The 20440-nt window shown below is 40.4% G+C and overlaps 1 protein-coding gene across 2 annotated transcripts in view; it reads left to right on the forward strand.

Moving 5' to 3' along the window:
- LOC139756506 (uncharacterized) overlaps positions 1-14333 on the forward strand; it is a 202044-nt gene extending 187711 nt beyond the window's left edge. For both annotated transcript variants that reach the window (XR_011714370.1, XR_011714364.1), the window contains exons 10-11: positions 9948-10047; positions 14133-14333. The gene's annotated coding sequence lies outside the window, so the exon portion shown is untranslated. The remainder of the gene's footprint in view (positions 1-9947; positions 10048-14132) is intronic.
- The last annotated feature ends 6107 nt before the right edge of the window (positions 14334-20440 follow it).

Below are 20440 nucleotides of genomic sequence, written 5' to 3' on the forward strand. Positions count from 1 at the left end.
CTTATGTGGCCCCCCCTTTTATCCCCCATGAGACCATCCAGAAGGTTAATTGAGCTACTGCCTTTTTGAACTGTCTTTGTTAAGAAATTCTTCACAACCCCTCTACTTGAAGGAAGGTACAGTTAAGAGACAGTAAGCTCAAAATCTTGTCTTTTTAACCTTGAAAGTAGTTCTTGTGGGTTTTGCCTTTGCTTCTTACTTCTCTCAGAACTTTACACATCTAAGCCCGACCCTACCCTAGGCAGAGGTTCCCTTTAGCAACAATCAGCAAAGTCTTAAGGCAAGTTCTCCACAAAATATTTCCTTACCAGTCAGGGGTCAGTTCTAGAACTTCCAAGACTTCTGGAAGTTTGACAAGTGGGCATATCAAGTGTTAATAGAGGGCTAGGGTGGAGACAGAATTCTTAGCCACCCCTGTGAATGAAAATCTTCAGACAACCTGATTCATATTTTGTAGGGTTATACAGTGGAGTTGATAAGTAATGACTTCAAATATCCTGTGATGGGAACAGCTTTGATTCATCTCTCTTTTGGACCCAAAAGAGAATCAAATAGAAAAAGAAAAAGGTGGGACTTGTTCTAGCTAACTATGTAAATCCTGGAGTCAAGTTCATTTGACCCCCCTTGCAGAGAATCCACCACACCTTTCAGGGGAATAGCTAGACAAACACCAATCAGGTTATTACTACTCAGTGTATCTCCTCTCCCAGTATTCTTCTGTAAAATGTTCTTTATAGACTATTTGGTTTATTGAAAAAAATAATTCTGGTACCCTTAAGAAATACAAAGGCAACCATAGTGCCAGAAACTCCTCAGGTGTCATACTTGTTGATTAAAACAAGTATTTTCTAGTTCACCTCAATCGTTTTGTAGGACTGTGACACAAAAACCCTCAGCCTTGTAGTCTATGTGCATGTTGAAATGCCATTGCAGTGGACTTCAGTGTATTATAATTTGGCTTCTAACAGACCTGAGTCTAGTAAAGTAAAATCCCTTTGGACCAATTTTGTGATTTAAGAGAACATTTCATTAGTTCCTCTCCCCAATCCAGGGTGCTTGAACTCAAGTTTTAACTCTTCCGGTGGTTGGAGAGCGTAACAACTTTTGAACATTACCTTAGTGCATGTATTTCTCTCTTTTCATTGACATCCTTTGTTCTTGCAAACATACATGTAGCTTTACAGTAACTCAGTAGAAGGATGGCACAGTACTTTTTTCCACCTTTACACCAAGGTAATTTGAGCAGAAATTTCAAGATGAAATAACACCTAGCCAGTCTGAGATTAGCATAAATAATTTTTTTTTTTTTTTTTTTTTTTTTTTTTTTTGACAAATACCCTGTCCTTTTATATTGCATTATGGCAGATAAGAGTGTTATTAGTTGTTCACCTACTACCAGGTCCTGGAAACACCCCAGCATTTCTAAAAAGATGAAAATTGTTTAGCTTAAAGAACATGAGGATGGCAGGTAGCATGCACCTCATGTGCCCTGTGTTTCCAGACAGATCATTTGAGTGACTCTACATCCATCCCTGGGGCTATTTCCTACTGATTCACTGTAATCTTTGCTGCACCCTAAATACCATCAGCTTTGGGAAATGACCTGACAACATAGCTAGTGATCATTGGGCCAAGGAAAGTTTACACATGTTACTTTAGAATATCTAATGCCCTGGGAAAAATTTGAGATGTAACAGAATTTGGTTTCTAACGGACTGTCTTTACCAATAATTAGTCTGTTAGAATGGGTTTCACAGTTGTTTTTTCAACACTCAATTATTCCTTGAAGAATTTCAATATTCAGATGTAAAAGAAGCCTTATATTGGAGGTTTTCTCTAGCTTTTTTTCATAAGAAGAAGGCAAGTAACATCTTGATTCAGTTAACAGTGCCTTGAAAGAACCTTTTTCACTGGTTTTGGTATTGAATTAAAAGGCCCTTGTTTGGAGTAAACATAAGCCTTCTCTTGGAGACTGGTTGCCTTTCTTCTGTATTCCAAATGGGATCTTTCAAAAGGCCTTGACATTTTACAGTGTTTTCGGTTAGTTAGGACCCCCACATTTCCTTATGATGACTGAGTTCCTTTTAGCCGAAGAGCAGTTTATTTTTTTATGACATATAATGTAAGATGAAAAACAAATGTATATTGATGGTTAAGTATAAAACTATTAGATCAATAGATGCCACTTTTGTGATCACCTCTGGGAAGACTTCTTCATGAAATTATTGATTTCTATCACTAAAATTTCTATTGGAGAAGTATACAGTGTTCACACAAGAACAGTCTAATTATATTATAACTTTTGAGTTTAGGTAAACTAAACCCAAGATTCTTGGTTAAGTGTGAAACTGTTAAGTTTATAAACAACCCATTTGTCAAACTCTTAGAAGACTTCTTCATGGTATTAACACCTTTTGCCCAGTAAAATCCCTTAGTCTTTTAGAGAGTAGGTTTTTAAGAGCAAGCACTTATTGTCTGCTATCTGTGAAACACCTTTTTTTTGAGGAGCATCTCTGCTTGTATTAAAATAAAAGAAATTGTCTTACTTGCTCAAACTGGCCTTTTCATGGTAGCCCATGTTGTAAGAGCTTTGACCTCTACCATAACATATTTTAGAAACCTGATATTGGAGGAAAACAAAAGAAGAGATCTTTAGTGTTCATCTGATGCCTTTGTCTGATGATTCCTTAGTCCAGGCTCTAGACATGGTTGATCTATCAGTGTGACATGGGAATCCTCCTTCAGGAGAGTCAGTTTCTTAGCTGACTTTGGATCACCTTTAGAAGGTCTTTGGATGTTGTCCCTCTCCTGAATGTATTCACTCTAAGCCCTCGTATTTTATGCAGCAATGCTTCCGCTACCCATAGAACAAACCAGCAGGGGAAAGCAAAGGTAAGTTTAAAGTTTGACAACTTTTTCTTTTTAAGGCATTGTCCTGAAAGCAGTATTTTGGTATACGTATCCTAACTGCTATCCCCACTCTTGTTTGAAAAACTTTTCACTTTATCGGTGATGACTACTTTTGGGTTGATATATGCAGTCTGCAAATTAAGAGTAGCTGTGCAGATTAGTCCTCTGGAGAGAATAGGTTGTTGACATCATCACTGTGGCAGACTCTGGTCATTCAAAGCTGAGCTCATAATGAGTTAACTGCTCTTATCATGGAATATTTGGTTAAGAGCAGATGAGAAAAGCTAGTACTACCACACTATTTAGATGAGGTGTTAGATCCATACCCTTTTGATAGCCAAGAAATGGTTCATTGCTTACAGGACACCATCTCAGAGAGAAAGAGTGTTCAAACTTTTAAACCTTCATTTTTATTGATTTTGAAGTTCATCAGGGAATTCTCTCTCTCTCTCTCTCTCTCTCTCTCTCTCTCTCTCTCTCTCTCTCTCTCTCTCTCTCTCTCTCTCTCTCTCTCTCTCTCTCTCTCTCTCTCTCTCTCTCTCTCTCTCTCTCTCTCTCTCTCTCTCTCTCTCTCTCTCTCTCTCTCTCTCTCTCTCTCTCTCTCTCTCTCTCTCTCTCTCTCTCTCTCTCTCTCTCTCTCTCTCTCTCTCTCTCTCTCTCTCTCTCTCTCTTCTCTCTCTCTCTCTCTCTCTCTCTCTCTCTCTCTCTCTCTCTCTCTCTCTCTCTCTCTCTCTCTCTCTCTCTCTCTCTCTCTCTCTCTCTCTCTCTCTCTCTCTCTCTCTCTCTCTCTCTCTCTCTCTCTCTCTCTCTCTCTCTCTCTCTCTCTCTCTCTCTCTCTCTCTCTCTCTCTCTCTCTCTCTCTCTCTCTCTCTCTCTCTCTCTCTCTCTCTCTCTCTCTCTCTCTCTCTCTCTCTCTCTCTCTCTCTCTCTCTCTCTCTCTCTCTCTCTCTCTCTCTCTCTCTCTCTCTCTCTCTCTCTCTCTCTCTCTCTCTCTCTCTCTCTCTCTCTCTCTCTCTCTCTCTCTCTCTCTCTCTCTCTCTCTCGTGTGTGTGCATGTGGGTCATTATTCAAGGCTTAAGAACTCTCACAACTTCTTTCACATAGAACTTTCTCATTTCTCAATATTGTCACCAACTTCCACATTCAGCTTCACAAAGAAATTGTCGGACATCTTATTTGCTTCCCCTTTCAGCATGCTCACATCCAGTAACCTTTCCTTTGCACATCTATCACTTTGTTTTTGACCCAATAATGTCTGTTGCCTCCATATTCACTTACTTAAATGTATTCATATTATTTATTTGTTTATATTTATCATACTCAATCGCCATTTAGCCACATCAGCAAGGTAGCACCAGGAAACCGACAAAGATTGGCCCATCCACTCATATACTCATATATATATATATATATATATATATATATATATATATATATATATATATATATATATATGGGAGAAAGAATACTTCCCACGTATTCCCTGCGTGTCGTAGAAGGCAACTAAAAGGGGAGGGAGCGGGTGGCTGGAAATCCTCCCCTCTCATTTTTTTTTTTAATTTTCCAAAAGAAGGAACAGAGAAGGGGGCCAGGTGAGGATATTCCCTCTAAGGCCCAGTCCTCTGTTCTTAACACTACCTTGCTAATGCGGGAAATGGCAAATAGTATAAAAGAAAAAAAATTATATATATATATATATATATATATTTGAGAGGGTTGGGGAAAATGATTTGGTAAACAGAGAAGAGGTAGTAAAAGCTTTGCGGAAGATGAAAGCCGGCAAGGCAGCAGGTTTGGATGGTATTGCAGTGGAATTTATTAAAAAAGGGGGTGACTGTATTGTTGACTGGTTGGTAAGGTTATTTAATGTATGTATGACTCATGGTGAGGTGCCTGAGGATTGGCGGAATGCGTGCATAGTGCCATTGTACAAAGGCAAAGGGGATAAGAGTGAGTGCTCAAATTACAGAGGTATAAGTTTGTTGAGTATTCCTGGTAAATTATATGGGAGGGTATTGATTGAGAGGGTGAAGGCATGTACAGAGCATCAGATTGGGGAAGAGCAGTGTGGTTTCAGAAGTGGTAGAGGATGTGTGGATCAGGTGTTTGCTTTGAAGAATGTATGTGAGAAATACTTAGAAAAGCAAATGGATTTGTATGTAGCATTTATGGATCTGGAGAAGGCATATGATAGAGTTGATAGAGATGCTCTGTGGAAGGTATTAAGAATATATGGTGTGGGAGGCAAGTTGTTAGAAGCAGTGAAAAGTTTTTATCGAGTAAGTAAGGCATGTGTACGTGTAGGAAGAGAGGAAAGTTATTTGTCCTCAGTCAATGTAGGTTTGTGGGAGGGGTGTGTGATGTCTCCATGGTTGTTTAATTTGTTTATGGATGGGGTTGTTAGGGAGGTGAATGCAAGAGTTTTGGAAAGAGGGGCAAGAATGAAGTCTGTTGTGGATGAGAGAGCTTGGGAAGTGAGTCAGTTGTTGTCTGCTGATGATACAGCGCTGGTGGCTGATTCATGTGAGAGACTGCAGAAGCTGGTGACTGAGTTTGGTAAAGTGTGTGAAAGAAGAAAGTTAAGAGTAAATGTAAATAAGAGCAAGGTTGTTAGGTACAGTAGGGTTGAGGGTCAAGTCAATTGGGAGGTAAGTTTGAATGGAGAAAAACAGGAGGAAGTAAAGTGTTTTAGATATCTGGGAGTGGATCTGGCAGCGGACGGAACCATGGAAGCGGAAGTGAATCATAGGGTGGGAAGGGGGCAAAAATCCTGGGAGCCTTGAAGAATGTGTGGAAGTCGAGAACATTATCTCGGAAAGCAAAAATGGCTATGTTTGAAGGAATAGTGGTTCCAACAATGTTGTATGGTTGCAAGGCGTGGGCTATGGATAGAGTTGTGTGCAGGAGGGTGGATGTGCTGGAAATGAGATGTTTGAGGACAGTGTGTGGTGTGAGGTGGTTTGATCGAGTAAGTAATGTAAGGGTAAGAGAGATGTGTGGAAATAAAAAGAGCGTGGTTGAGAGAGCAGAAGAGGGTGTTTCGAAATGGCTTGGGCACATGGAGAGAATGAGTGAGGAAAGATTGACCAAGAGGATATATGTGTCAGAGGTGAGGGAACGAGGAGAAGTAGGAGACCAAATTGGAGGTGGAAAGATGGAGTGAAAAAGATTTTGATTGATCAGGGCCTGAACATGCAGGAGGGTGAAAGGCGTACAAGGAATAGAGTGAATTGGATCGATGTGGTATACCAGGGTTGACGTGCTGTCAGTGGACTGAATCAGGGCATGTGAAGCGTCTGGGGTAAACCATGGAAAGCTGTGTAGGTATGTATGTTTGCGTGTGTGGACGTGTATGTATATACATGTGTATGGGGGTGGGTTGGGCCATTTCTTTCGTCTGTTTCCTTGCACTACCTCGCAGGGAAAAAAATGCAATTGAGTGGGAGATGTATAAAAGAAAGAGACAGGAGGTCAAGAGAAAGGTGCAAGAGGTGAAAAAGAGGGCAAATGTGAGTTGAGGTGAGAGAGTATCATTAAATTTTAGCGAAAATAAAAAGATGTTCTGGAAGAAGATAAATAAAGTGCGTAAGTCAAGGGAGCAAATGGGAACTTCAGTGAAGGGCGCAAATGGGGAGGTGATAACAAGTAGTGGTGATGTGAGAAGGAGATGGAGTGAGTATTTTGAAGGTTTGTTGAATGTGTTTGATGATAGAGTGGCAGATATAGGGTGTTTTGGTCGAGGTGGTGTGCAAAGTGAGAGGGTTTGGGAAAATGATTTGGTAAACAGAGAAGAGGTAGTAAAAGCTTTGCGGAAGATGAAAGCCAGCAAAGCAGCAGGTTCGGATGGTATTGCAGTGGAATTTATTAAAAAAGGGGGTGACTGTATTGTGACTGGTTGGTAAGGTTATTTGATGTATGTATGACTCATGGTGAGGTGCCTGAGGATTGGCGGAATGCGTGCATAGTGCCATTGTACAAAGGCAAAGGGGATAAGAGTGAGTGCTCAAATTACAGAGGTATAAGTTTGTTGAGTATTCCTGGTAAATTATATGGGAGGGTATTGATTGAGAGGGTGAAGGCATGTACAGAGCATCAGATTGGGGAAGAGCTGTGTGGTTTCAGAAGTGGTAGAGGATGTGTGGATCAGGTGTTTGCTTCGAAGAATGTATGTGAGAAATACTTAGAAAAGCAAATGGATTTGTATGTAGCATTTATGGATCTGGAGAAGGCATATGATAGAGTTGATAGAGATGCTCTGTGGAAGGTATTAAGAATATATGGTGTGGGAGGCAAGTTGTTAGAAGCAGTGAAAAGTTTTTATCGAGGATGTAAGGCATGTGTACGTGTAGGAAGAGAGGAAAGTGATTGGTTCTCAGTGAATGTAGGTTTGCGGCAGGGGTGTGTGATGTCTCCATGGTTGTTTAATTTGTTTATGGATGGGGTTGTTAGGGAGGTGAATGCAAGAGTTTTGGAAAGAGGGGCAAGTATGAAGTCTGTTGTGGATGAGAGAGCTTGGGAAGTGAGTCAGTTGTTGTTCGCTGATGATACAGCGCTGGTGGCTGATTCATGTGAGAGACTGCAGAAGCTGGTGACTGAGTTTGGTAAAGTGTGTGAAAGAAGAAAGTTAAGAGTAAATGTGAATAAGAGCAAGGTTATTAGGTACAGTAGGGTTGAGGGTCAAGTCAATTGGGAGGTAAGTTTGAATGGAGAAAAACAGGAGGAAGTAAAGTGTTTTAGATATCTGGGAGTGGATCTGGCAGCGGATGGAACCATGGAAGCGGAAGTGAATCATAGGGTGGGGAAGGGGGCGAAAATCCTGGGAGCCTTGAAGAATGTGTGGAAGTCAAGAACATTATCTCGGAAAGCAAAAATGGCTATGTTTGAAGGAATAGTGGTTCCAACAATGTTGTATGGTTGCGAGGCGTGGACTATGGATAGAGTTGTGTGCAGGAGGGTGGATGTGCTGGAAATGAGATGTTTGAGGACAATGTGTGGTGTGAGGTGGTTTGATCGAGTAAGTAATGTAAGGGTAAGAGAGATGTGTGGAAATAAAAAGAGCGTGGTTGAGAGAGCAGAAGAGGGTGTTTTGAAGTGGCTTGGGCACATGGAGAGAATGAGTGAGGAAAGATTGACCAAGAGGATATATGTGTCGGAGGAGGAGGGAATGAGGAGAAGTGGAAGACCAAATTGGAGATGGAAAGATGGAGTGAAAAAGATTTTGTGTGATCGGGGCCTGAACATGCAGGAGGGTGAAAGGCGGGCAAGGAATAGAGTGAATTGGATCGATGTGGTATACCGGGGTTGACATGCTGTCAGTGGATTGAATCAGGTCATGTGAAAGCGTCTGGGGTAAACCATGGAAAGTTGTGTGGGGCCTGGATGTGGAAAGGGAGCTGTGGTCTCGGGCATTATTGCATGACAGCTAGAGACTGAGTGTGAACGAATGGGGCCTTTGTTGTCTTTTCCTAGTGCTACCTCGCACACATGAGGGGGGAGGGGGATGGTATTCCATGTGTGGCGAGGTGGCGGTGGGAATGAATAAAGGCAGACAGTGTGAATTGTGTGCATGGGTATATATGTATGTGTCTGTGTGTGTATATATATGTGTACATTGAGATGTATAGGTATGTATATTTGCGTGTGTGGACGTGTATGTATATACATTGTGTATGGGGTTGGGTTGGGCCATTTCTTTCGTCTGTTTCCTTGCACTACCTCGCAAACGCGGGAGACAGCGATAAAGCAAAATAAATAGATAAAAGAGAAGGGGGCCAAATGAGGATATTCCCTCAAAGGCCCAGTCTTGTTCTTAAACGTACTCGTAATGCGGGAAAAGGGAAAGTATGAAAAAAAAAAATATATCTAAATATATATATTAATATATATTATATATATATATATATATATATATCTATAATTATATATAATATTGCTGCCATAACCATACGTGCACCTATAACATACATATAATATCACATATTAAATATTAACATAATATAATAACAGAATATAATATACACATGTATATTTATATTCATCCTATTTCTGGCTATACCCTTCCCAGGCAAAATAGCAATCGCTAACCCCCCTGCTTCAGTGAGGCAACGCTAGGAAAACAGACAAAAAAAGCCATATTCGCTCACACTCAGTCTCTAATTGTCCGGTGTAATGCACCAAAAACACAGCTCCCTATCCACATCCAGGTTCCACAGACCTTTCCATGGTTTGCCCCAGACGTTTTACATTCCCTGGTTCATATATGCACATATTCATAAACCATGTATTTTAGTCAACCTTTTTCTTACTGCAGACTCAACAGTATGTCAAGGACCTCATGCTACTCAGTTAAATCCTTAGGTGCAAAATTACCACTCCTTCATGGATCCTTTAGCAATAGGATTCAGTTTGTAGCATCAGGTCTTCCAGAACCCCCACTCAGCTCCTCCCAAAATGCATTCCTTTCTTCTGTACTCCTCTCACTTACTGGTGCATAAAGCAGTGATGGTCATCCTATTCTCTTTGCCAGCTTTCATTCTAACTCACATCATTTGTGAATTCACTTCCTGTAACTCATTAACGTATCCCCATAACTCTTCTTGCATCAAAAGCACCACTCCTTTCTTTTCCTCTTATTCTCTCACTAACCATAGACTAACCTCCTGAACATTTTTCAAATCACTCTAACTTACCATTTAATTTATTTTGCTAAGAGCTACAGCATGGTGGTTTCTAACATCAAGCATATCACTTTTCTCTCCTCTCTTTTCATCCACATTACAGCTGTGCCCATTTAAGTACTCAATTAGAGATTTTAAAGGAAAATCCTTTCTCTGCTACTTCCTCTATTCATTCTTTTAGAAAGTGACAATACAAGTAGGGGCAAATTTTCAGGTGCTTCACTCTTGTCTTTTAGTCACCTTCTGTGTCATATAGGAGAAACATAGGTTGTATTCAACTACCCTATCCCAAGGGATAAGGGAAAAATATAATACTGAATATATTTTTTTGCCTCCTCTAATGCTGATTCTCTTTAACAGAGCCCTGAAAGAGAATAACAAAGGTTACACCTTACTGCAAAAGATGGGATGGTCAGAGGGTCAGGGTCTTGGAAAATCTCATACTGGCATTACGGAACCTGTAAGTACATGTCAGAGGTTAATCTTATTGTTGTTGTAGAACCTCAACTTAATTATGGACTTTGTAGTGTTAAAAGATCTGATAATTAAGTCATGACCATAGGCCACTTCCAGAGATTGTTCATATAGTTAGTACTGAAGGTCTGTACAGTATGCTGGTTAAATTATCTCGAGAGCCTGAGATTCTTGGGTTTAAGATAATCAGTGTCCACCCAGTATTCCAGTAGTCCTTTATAAGTGTTAAATTTCACACTTTAACCACTTAAGGTATGGTGAATTTATTGAAGTAATTTCCCATAGACTGTAGATTTTGAATGATATTTGAATAACTAAAATACAAGTATTATAAGACATTTGAACAACCCTAGCCATTTAAACAATCTTAGAGACAGTTGAATCTTGGCAAACTGCTAAAGCCTGTCAGTATTCATGTAAAACTGCCATTAAATCTAAAAGTCTACCTGGTGAACCTAGGGTGTGATCCTCTTTTTAACTTTACTCCCAATGCTTGGAGATTAAATCTTCCTTAGTATTATGTCAAAAATCAATCTGTATGATTTACTGAGTGTATGATGATTGCCTGTTTGCATCTGAGCCACTTATAATCCTTGTTTCCACTGTGTAGGAAGGTGGGGATTTGGGTGTGGGGAGCAGTTAGTGTCTTGCCAACCCAGTTATCTATGAGCGACTGAGATTTTTTAATATTTTCACATGCTAGTTAGAATTAGGATGAAATTAGGCATTTATTCATGCCTCTAGATAATTAAAGAAACATGGGATCCTTCAAACACAGCCAAAAAGCTCAGCAAGTGGAGGAAAAGTGTTTGAGGAGATACCCTGTTTGTTTATATCAATCTGGATCCATAGACAGATAGGTGCTGTGCAATGCTACAGGGTTTATATTTGTGCGTAATTTTAAAAGTTTAGCATTTTTCTAAATGTTTACAGTAGGAAGTATTTATGTATTAATATCATGATATTATGACCTGTGTAAAAGCATGAGGTGTATGTTAACGTTAATTGAAATACAGTACTGCATATCGTTATGAAGATTTTTAAATGGTTGCATAACAATTTTAGTTTCAGTACGATAATTTACAACAGAAAAGCTGGCAACATTATGCATTAAGTATTGTGGGTGCAGTGAATCAAAGCAAACTGTATATATTACTGTATCCCCAACTGATTTAAACAAATCATATATCAAAAATGTGTTTGTACTGCATTTGTTAGTGAGAAAAATGGGTTTTAGGAAGAGTATAGAACATATCTCTAATGGTGCTGTATTAAAACAGGTGTTAGAGGCCACTCTAAAATGTTTATGAAGTTATTTGTTGTAAGCCACACCCCATCTTTTGCAATTATTTTTTCTTTCTTTCATACTTTTTCACCATTTCCTGCGTTAGTTAGGTAGTGAGAAGAACATGTGAATAATGTATCTCTTTTTAAATCAGAAAATACCTGTTTTTCATTTTGATGGCTGAAAAATGGGGTGCTTATATTGAGTAAATATGGTAGATCATAAAGTGTAAAGATGTTATGTGCACATCTATATGGGGAGAGCGAGACATTAACATCAAATGTTTCGAAAAGTACCTACATAAGGGAATGGGTTTGCTCCACAAATTATGCACTTTTTACTAACATACACATGTAGACTCATGTTGTGTTTACGGTGGAAGGAGGGTCTGTGAGTATATATTGTTGAAATGTGAGGCAGGGGACAGTTTTTTATATCTACTTTGGCATTGATGGTTGTTTTGGAGTTGTTTGAATATGAATGATCTAGTGCTGTTGCCAAGCATATTGAGGTTGTATTGTATTGGGAGGAATTTTTCTTCTAATGCAAGTGCTGAATGTTTGTCTTAGTTAGGCAGCTGGTGATTGTTCTCACTGCACTTTTTTTGTATATTATGGAGTTATATTTGCTTTTGACAGGGTAGATAACTAGGCAGATGAAGTGTATTTTACATTGGAGGATATGAATTGTTTGTAGAGGACACTAAGGGACTCCTTTGTTTTTGTTCATGTCTGGTGCCAGTGAATGTTCTGAAGGCATTTCATGAGTTTATGCCGTGTGGGAAGTGAATGTTTTGTATGTCATTTGATGCCAAGTATGACGAGAGTTTTGTTGAGTGGAAGTGGTTGACCATTTATAGTGGCTTGGTGCCCAGCCATGAAGGTAGCTAAACATTGCTTGGGATTGTTGTGGAGGGTGGTATAAAGTATCTTTATTAGATGATCTGTCAGAAGACAGCATTAAATGCATTGTTGATATCTATTGCCATTAACACTATCTAGAGGTGGGGTTGTGGGTGACTGAAGTCATCCAGGGTTATAAGGTCTCTTGGCATTGTAGTATTGGTACTCTGTAGGTAAGAGTCAGATGCTCTGGTTGGTAAGTGGATAAGTTTTTCATTGACTTTGGGTGCAGAAGACAGTAGTGATATAGGGCCAGTAGCACAAGGGGGAGTTGTGTGGTTTAGATAGTTTTATGATGGACACAAAGTTGGCAGGCTTCCAGATGTTTGGGATTTTATTGAATAACTAGGAGTGGTTTAAGGTATCTGTAATTACTTGAACTACAATTTGGCCAGTCTGTTTAATGCACAATTTGGCAATTTAACATGGCTTGTTGTAAGGGGAGTTTTTTAAGATTTTAATTGCATTGCAGATGCCTCTGGGAGGGAAGGGTGAGCCAACAGGTGTTTCTGGGTATTGTGAGTAGGTTTTTTGTGACTGTTGTATTTGGGGTGTTGATGGATTTTGGCTGATTTTTGAATAGTTTCATGAGTGTACTTGTATCTTCTTTGGGAGAAGGGAGGTTGTTGGTTTGGACTAGAAGAGCTTCATGTGTGATGACTGGGTTGGTGTGATAGGTGTGGATTTTCTTTATTGTTTTTCATAGTTGGTTGCTCTCAATCTTGTGGTTCATAGTGTTAAGGAAGGAGTTCTAATTTGCTTTGTTCCTGTCAGTGATTAGGATAGTGATGTAGTTCTGTAGAGTTCAGGTTTGTTCTATGATCTATGTTGGTAGCAAGTGGTTTTGTCTGAGCATTTTCCTTTGCTTTATGAGGTCTGCACCCTGCAGGGATAAGTTTAGGTCAAATAGATTTTTATATCCTTGAGATACATGCTTCTTGCTGGCATGTTAATTATTGATGAAATTTGGAATGTTTGTGGTTAGGGGAAGGGAAATCATGTATGATGAAGTTTTGGAGTTCTGTCTATTGTGTAATGTAGGCCAGTCTGCTTTCCTATGGTTTGTGAATGTCTCATTTGTGGCTATGTGGGTTGATGTAATGTGCTTCAGGTGGTCCCTGTGTGTATTGCTGGTGTTCAAAAGTTAATGTATGATGAGATTGGCTTCCAAAGGCTGGGAGTCTGGTTGAATAGTTGTGAGGGATTAGGGTATTGAAAGGATTTAGTTGTTTATTTTTTTCTCTGTTGGAAGTTCTAAGTCTCATAATGAGGTCCCCTTTTTCTTTATTACTTGTATATGTCAATGAATATTTCCTTGTTTTAGCCCATTATATGTTTGTTTATGTTGTAAATTAGATGAATGATCCCCATTCTGTACGTTGTGATTTATTTTATTGTTAATGAATAGCAGAAGTCTCAGTTTGCTGTCAGGCTTGGAAAATTTGGTTCAAATCCTGAGAATGTATTTATATCTTAGAAGGAGTAACTTGAACATATAGATTGTTATCCATAGCTTAGTTTTTGTTGTTTGTTTGAAACAAGTACATTCTGGTTCCTTCAAAGTAGAAGGCTGAAGTAAGATGGCACATTCTGAAAAGTCATTGCTTCCATAATTGGTGAATAGCGAATACTACTGATCAGTTATTTTGCATTACTTTAATAGTTTCAGTCATACCATCTTCCTTTTGGTTTACTGCATGGCTTTAATCAAAAAAGTAACATCCATTTTAGAAATCCATCTGATTCTTAGCATCCTGAGCCTCTTTTTTTAGGCTTAGAAATGGTTTCCCAGTACTCAGAACTCCTTAATCCTAAAAAAGGTAGAACCTGGTATGAATTTCATTACATATATTATTACTTTCTTTACCTGTTTTTGCAAACCAGATCCAGCCAGAAATTGCAGTTGGTCATGGAGGTTTAGGATGCACTCCTTTGATAGCTCCACCTGAACCAGTTCAAGATAGAAGAAGAAAACATCTCCAAATTACTCAAGAGCGATATAAACACGCTTCAAGCAACCACTGACATCTTGTTAATGAAGAATTGTATTTGTTTAGATAAAAGAATAAAATGTTTTCAAACACAGTCGATCCTTTGATTTTCTCAGGAAAGATTTATCATGAAGATTGCTTGGAATGAGTTTCTTTCTCTCCATTGTGGTCTAGGTGACTAGAATAAGAGATTATCTAGGATATTCTTTTAGAAATTTAGGGTTAATGCCTCCCAACCCCCATTGTTTCCAGTGCTGGTTGTCCCCAGCCTTTCATTTTCCACTCAGTTGTGGTAGCAGCAGTTCTCATTTTGGAACCACCTTTGGCATCTCAGACTGCCATAGAGATAATGTTATTGCCCTAGTCCTCCTGACTGCCCATCACTTGAGAATTCTCTTGGATTGTGCATTTGCATCCAATACCAGAGCAGCTCTTTTAATCCCTTGTGTCCATATCCTTTTTTTTTTTTCAAAGCAAGTATCTAAGCTTATTAGACTGTGTAAGAATTAGTGTGAATGAAAGTATTCTATTTGTATTGTATTATACTTAATCACTGTCTCCCACGTTAGCGAGGTAGCACAAGGAAACAGACAAAAGAATGACTCAACACAGGCACATGCATATACTTAAATGCCCACACACACACATATACATACTTATACATTTCGACGTATACATACATATACATACACAGACATATACATATATACACATGTACATATCCATACTTGCTGCCTTCATCCATTCCCATTGCCACCCCACCACACATGAAATAAAACCCCCCTTAACGTGCCAAAGATTGCTAGGAAAAGACAACAAAGGCCATATTCACTCGCACTCAGTCTCTAGCTATTCATGTGTAATGCACCGAAACCACAGCTCCCTTTCCATATCCAGGCCCCACAAAACTTTCCTTGGTGTACCCCAGACACTTCACATGCCCTGGTTCAATCCATTGACAGCACATCAACCACAGTATACCACATCATTCTAGTTCACTCTATTCTTTGCACGCCGTTCACCCTCCTGCATGTTCAGGCCCCGATCGCTCAAAATCTTTTTCACTCCATCCTTCCACCTCCAATTTGGTCTCCCACTTCTCCTCATTCCCTCCACCTCTGACACATATATCCTCTTTGTCAGTCTTTCCTCACTCACTCTCCATGTGACCAAACCATTTCAATACACCCTCTTCTGCTCTCTCAACCACACACTTTTTATTACCACACATCTCTCTCACCCTCTCATTACTTACTCAATCATACCACCTCACACCACATATTGTCCTCAGACATTTCATTTCCAACACATCCACCCTCCTTTGCATAACCCTATCTATAGCCCAATCCTCACAACCATATAGCATTGTTGGAACCACTGTTTCTTCCAATATACCCATTTTTGCTCCCTCAGATAACGTTCTTGCCTTCCACACATTCTTCAACGTTCCCAGAACCTTCGCCCCCTCCCCCACCCTGTGACTCACTTCAGCTTCCATTGCTCCATCCTCTGCCAAATCCACTCCCAGATATCTAAAACACTTCACTTCCTCCAGTTTTTCTCCATCCAAACTTACCTCCTTATTAGCTTGTCCCTTTACCCTACTGTACATAATAACCTTGATGTTATTCACATTGACTCTCGGCTTTCTTCTTTCACACTCTTTACCAAACTCAGTCACCAACTTCTGCAGTTTCTCACCCAAATCAGCCACCAGCGCTGTATCATCAGCGAACAACAACTGACTCACTTCCCAAGCCTTCTTATCCACGGCAGACTGCATACTTGCCCCTCTCTCCAAAACTCTTGAATTCACCTCCCTAACAACCTCATCCATAAACAAATTAAATAGCCATGGAGACAATCACGCACCCCTGCCGCAAACTGACATCACTGGGAGCCAATCACTTTTCTCCCTCCTACTCGTACACATGCCTTACATCCTTGATAAATACTTTTCACTGCTTCTAGCAACTTACCTTCCACACAATATTCTCTTAACACCTTCCACAAAGTTTCCACAAAGCATCTCTGTCAACTCTGTTGTGATATGCCTTCTCCAGATCCATAAATGCTACATACAAATCCATCTGTTTTTCTAAGTACTCGCATACATTCTTCAAAGCAAACACCTGATCCACACATCCTTTACCACTTCTGAAATCACACTGCTCTTTCCCAGTCTGATGCTCTGTATATGCCTTTACCCTCTCAATCAGTCAATACCCTCCCATATAATTTCCCAGGCCCTCTTCTCCTTGTTCCCTCCACCTCCGACACATATATCCTCTTGGTCAATCTTTCCTCACTCATCCTCTCCATGTGCCCAAACCACTTCAAAACACCCTCTTCTGCTCTCTCAACCACGCTCTTTTTATTTCCACACATCTCTCTTACCCTTACGTTACTCACTCGATCAAACCACCTCACACCACACATTGTCCTCAAACATCTCATTTCCAGCACATCCATCCTCCTGCGCACAACTCTATCCATAGCCCACGCCTCGCAACCATACAACATTGTTGGAACCACTATTCCTTCAAACATACCCATTTTTGCTCTCCGAGATAATGTTCTCGACTTCCACACATTCTTCAAGGCCCCCAGAATTTTCGCCCCCTCCCCCACCCTATGATCCACTTCCGCTTCCATGGTTCCATCCGCTGCCAGATCCACTCCCAGATATCTAAAACACTTCACTTCCTCCAGTTTTTCTCCATTCAAACTCACCTCCCAATTGACTTGACCCTCAACCCTACTGTACCTAATAACTCAACAAACTTATACCTCTGTAATTTGACCACTCACCTTTATCCTCTTTGCCTTTGTACAATGGCACTATGCATGCATTCCGCCAATCCTCCGGCACTTCACCATGAACCATATGTACATTGAATAGCCTTGCCAACCTGTCAACAACAAAGTCACCCCCCTTTTATAATAAATTCCACTGTAATACCATCCAAACCCACCTCCTTGCCAGCTTTCATCTTCCGCAAAGCTTTCACTACCTCTTCACTATTTACCAAACCATTCTCTCTGACCCTCTCACTTCACACACCACCCCGACCAAAACACCCTATTTCTGCCACTCTATCATCATAAACATTCAACAATCAAAATACTCACTCCATCTCCTTCTCACTTCACCGCTACTTGTAAATACCTCCCCATTTGCCCCCTTCACCGATGTTCCCATTTGTTCTCTTATCTTATGCACTTTATCTACCATCTTCCAAAACATCTTTTTATTCTTCCTAAAGTTTAAAGATATTCTCTCACCCCAACTCTCATTTGCCCTCTTTTTCACCTCTTGCACCTCTCTCTTAACCTCCTGCCTCTTTCTTTAATACATCTCCTAGTCATTCACACTACTTCCCCTGCAAAAATCGTCCAAACACCTCTCTCTTCTCTTTCACTAACAATCTTACTTCATCCCTTCACTCACTACCCTTTCTAATCTGCCCACTTCCCACCTTTCTCATGCCACAATCATCTTTTGTGTGCACCATCACTGCTTCCCTAAATACATCCCATTCCTCCCCACTCCCCTTACATCATTTGCTCTCACCTTTTTCCATTCTGCACTCAATCTCTCCTGGTACTTCCTCACACAAGTCTTCTCTCCAAGCTCACTTACTTTCACCATTCTCTTCACCTCAACATTCTCTCTTCTTTTCTGAAAAGCTCTAAAACTTTTCACCTTCGCCTCCACAAGATGATGATCAGACATCCCTCCAGTTGCCCTTCTCAGTACACTAACATCCAAAAGTCTCTCTTTCACACACCTATCAATTAACACATAATCCAATGACGCTCTCTGGCCATCTCTCCTACTTGCATACGTATACTTATGGATATCTTTCTTTTTAAACCAGGTATATCCAATCACCAGTTCTTTTTCAGCACACAAATCTACAAGCTCTTCACCATTTTCATTTACAACATTTACAACACCCCGTGTACACTAATTATACCCTCAACTGCCACATTACTCACCTTTGCATTCAAATCACCCATCACTATAACCCGGTCTCATGCATCAAAGCTGCTAACACACTTACTCAGCTTGGTTGGAGTTGGAGTTTGACTGAAGTGCATCTAGAGAAAATAGAGTGGATTAGATACCGAGTGGATATTGCAACAGGTGGAGCCAAGGGATTTGGAATAAACCATAGTGTGGGCGATGGGGCTAAGGTCAGGTGCGCATTAAGGAGTTTGTGGAAAGGTGAGGGCAAAGATGGATATAATTAATGATATAGTAGTACCAATGTTTAGAAAATATTCATAGGAGTGTACCGATGTACCAGGATGTACCAACTTAGATGAAACTGCACTTTCATTGTTAAATCCAGAATTGATCATAAACAAAGAGAACTTGGATGTAGAAAACAGAGTAAGCAGACAAACTGTTGTATAGATATTGGTACTTCAGGTTTCTGTATGTATACTTTTCCTTATTAGTACTTGTAATGAGTTGTGTAGTTTGGGTAAATTGAAACTGGAGTCATTTCTCTAAAGGGAATGGAATGCCATCTGACAAACTAACAAGAGTTAAATTAGGTGAATTTCTTTAAGGAGGGGTGAAATGTCACATTTGAGTTGTTTACCCCCCCCCACAACATATATAAGCTAAGGTTGAGAGGCGTGCAAGGAATTGAGTGAATTAGAATGATGTGGTATACTGAGGTCGACATGCTGTCAATGGACTGAACCAGGGCATGTGAAACATCTGGGATAAACCATGGAAAGGTCTGTGGGGCCTGGATATGGATAGGGAGCTGTGGTTTTGGTACATTACACATGACAGTTAGAGACTGAGTGTGAACACATGTCGCCTTTTTTATCTGTTTTCCAGACACAGAGGGTGGTGATGCTGTTTCCTGTGGGATGGGGTGGCTCCAGGAATGGATGAAGGCAAGCAAGTATATGTATGTGTATGTATATGTAAATTATATGGGAGGGTATTGATTGAGAGGGTGAAGGCATGTACAGAGCATCAGATTGGGGAAGAGCAGTGTGGTTTCAGAAGTGGTAGAGGATGTGTGGATCAGGTGTTTGCTTTGAAGAATGTATGTGAGAAATACTTAGAAAAGCAAATGGATTTGTATGTAGCATTTATGGATCTGGAGAAGGCATATGAGAGAGTTGATAGAGATGCTCTGTGGAAGATATTAAGAATATATGGTGTGGGAGGCAAGTTGTTAGAAGCAGTGAAAAGTTTTTATCGAGGATGTAAGGCATGTGTACGTGTAGGAAGAGAAGAAAGTGATTGGTTCTCAGTGAATGTAGGATTGCGGCAGGGGTGTGTGATGTCTCCATGGTTGTTTAATTTGTTTATAGATGGGGTTGTTAGGGAGGTGAATGCAAGAGTTTTGGAAAGAGGGGCAAGTATGAAGTCTGTTGGGGATGAGAGAGCTTGGGAAGTGAGTCAGTTGTTCTTCGCTGATGATACAGCGCTGGTGGCTGATTCATGTGAGAAACTGCAGAAGCTGGTGACTGAGTTTGGTAAAGTGTGTGAAAGAAGGAAGTTAAGAGTAAATGTGAATAAGAGCAAGGTTATTAGGTACAGTAGGGTTGAGGGTCAAGTCAATTGGGAGGTAAGTTTGAATGGAGAAAAACAGGAGGAAGTAAAGTGTTTTAGATATCTGGGAGTGGATCTGGCAGCGGATGGAACCATGGAAGCGGAAGTGGAGCATAGGGTGGGGGAGGGGGCGAAAATCCTGGGAGCCTTGAAGAATGTGTGGAAGTCAAGAACATTATCTCGGAAAGCAAAAATGGGTATGTTTGAAGGAATAGTGGTTCCAACAATGTTGTATGGTTGCGAGGCATGGGCTATGGATAGAGTTGTGCACAGGAGGATGGATGTGCTGGAAATGAGATGTTTGAGGACAATGTGTGGTGTGAGGTGGTTTGATTGAGTAAGTAACGTAAGGGTAAGAGAGATGTGTGGAAATAAAAAGAGCGTGGTTGAGAGAGCAGAAGAGGGTGTTTTGAAATGGTTTGGGCACATGGAGAGAATGAGTGAGGAAAGATTGACCAAGAGGATATATGTGTCGGAGGTGGAGGGAACGAGGAGAAGTGGGAGACCAAATTGGAGGTGGAAAGATGGAGTGAAAAAGATTTTGTGTGATCGGGACCTGAACATGCAGGAGGGTGAAAGGAAGGCAAGGAATAGAGTGAATTGGATCGATGTGG

Source organism: Panulirus ornatus, chromosome 22 (genome assembly GCF_036320965.1).
Source record: "Panulirus ornatus isolate Po-2019 chromosome 22, ASM3632096v1, whole genome shotgun sequence".
In the NCBI taxonomy this organism is placed as follows: domain Eukaryota; kingdom Metazoa; phylum Arthropoda; class Malacostraca; order Decapoda; family Palinuridae; genus Panulirus; species Panulirus ornatus.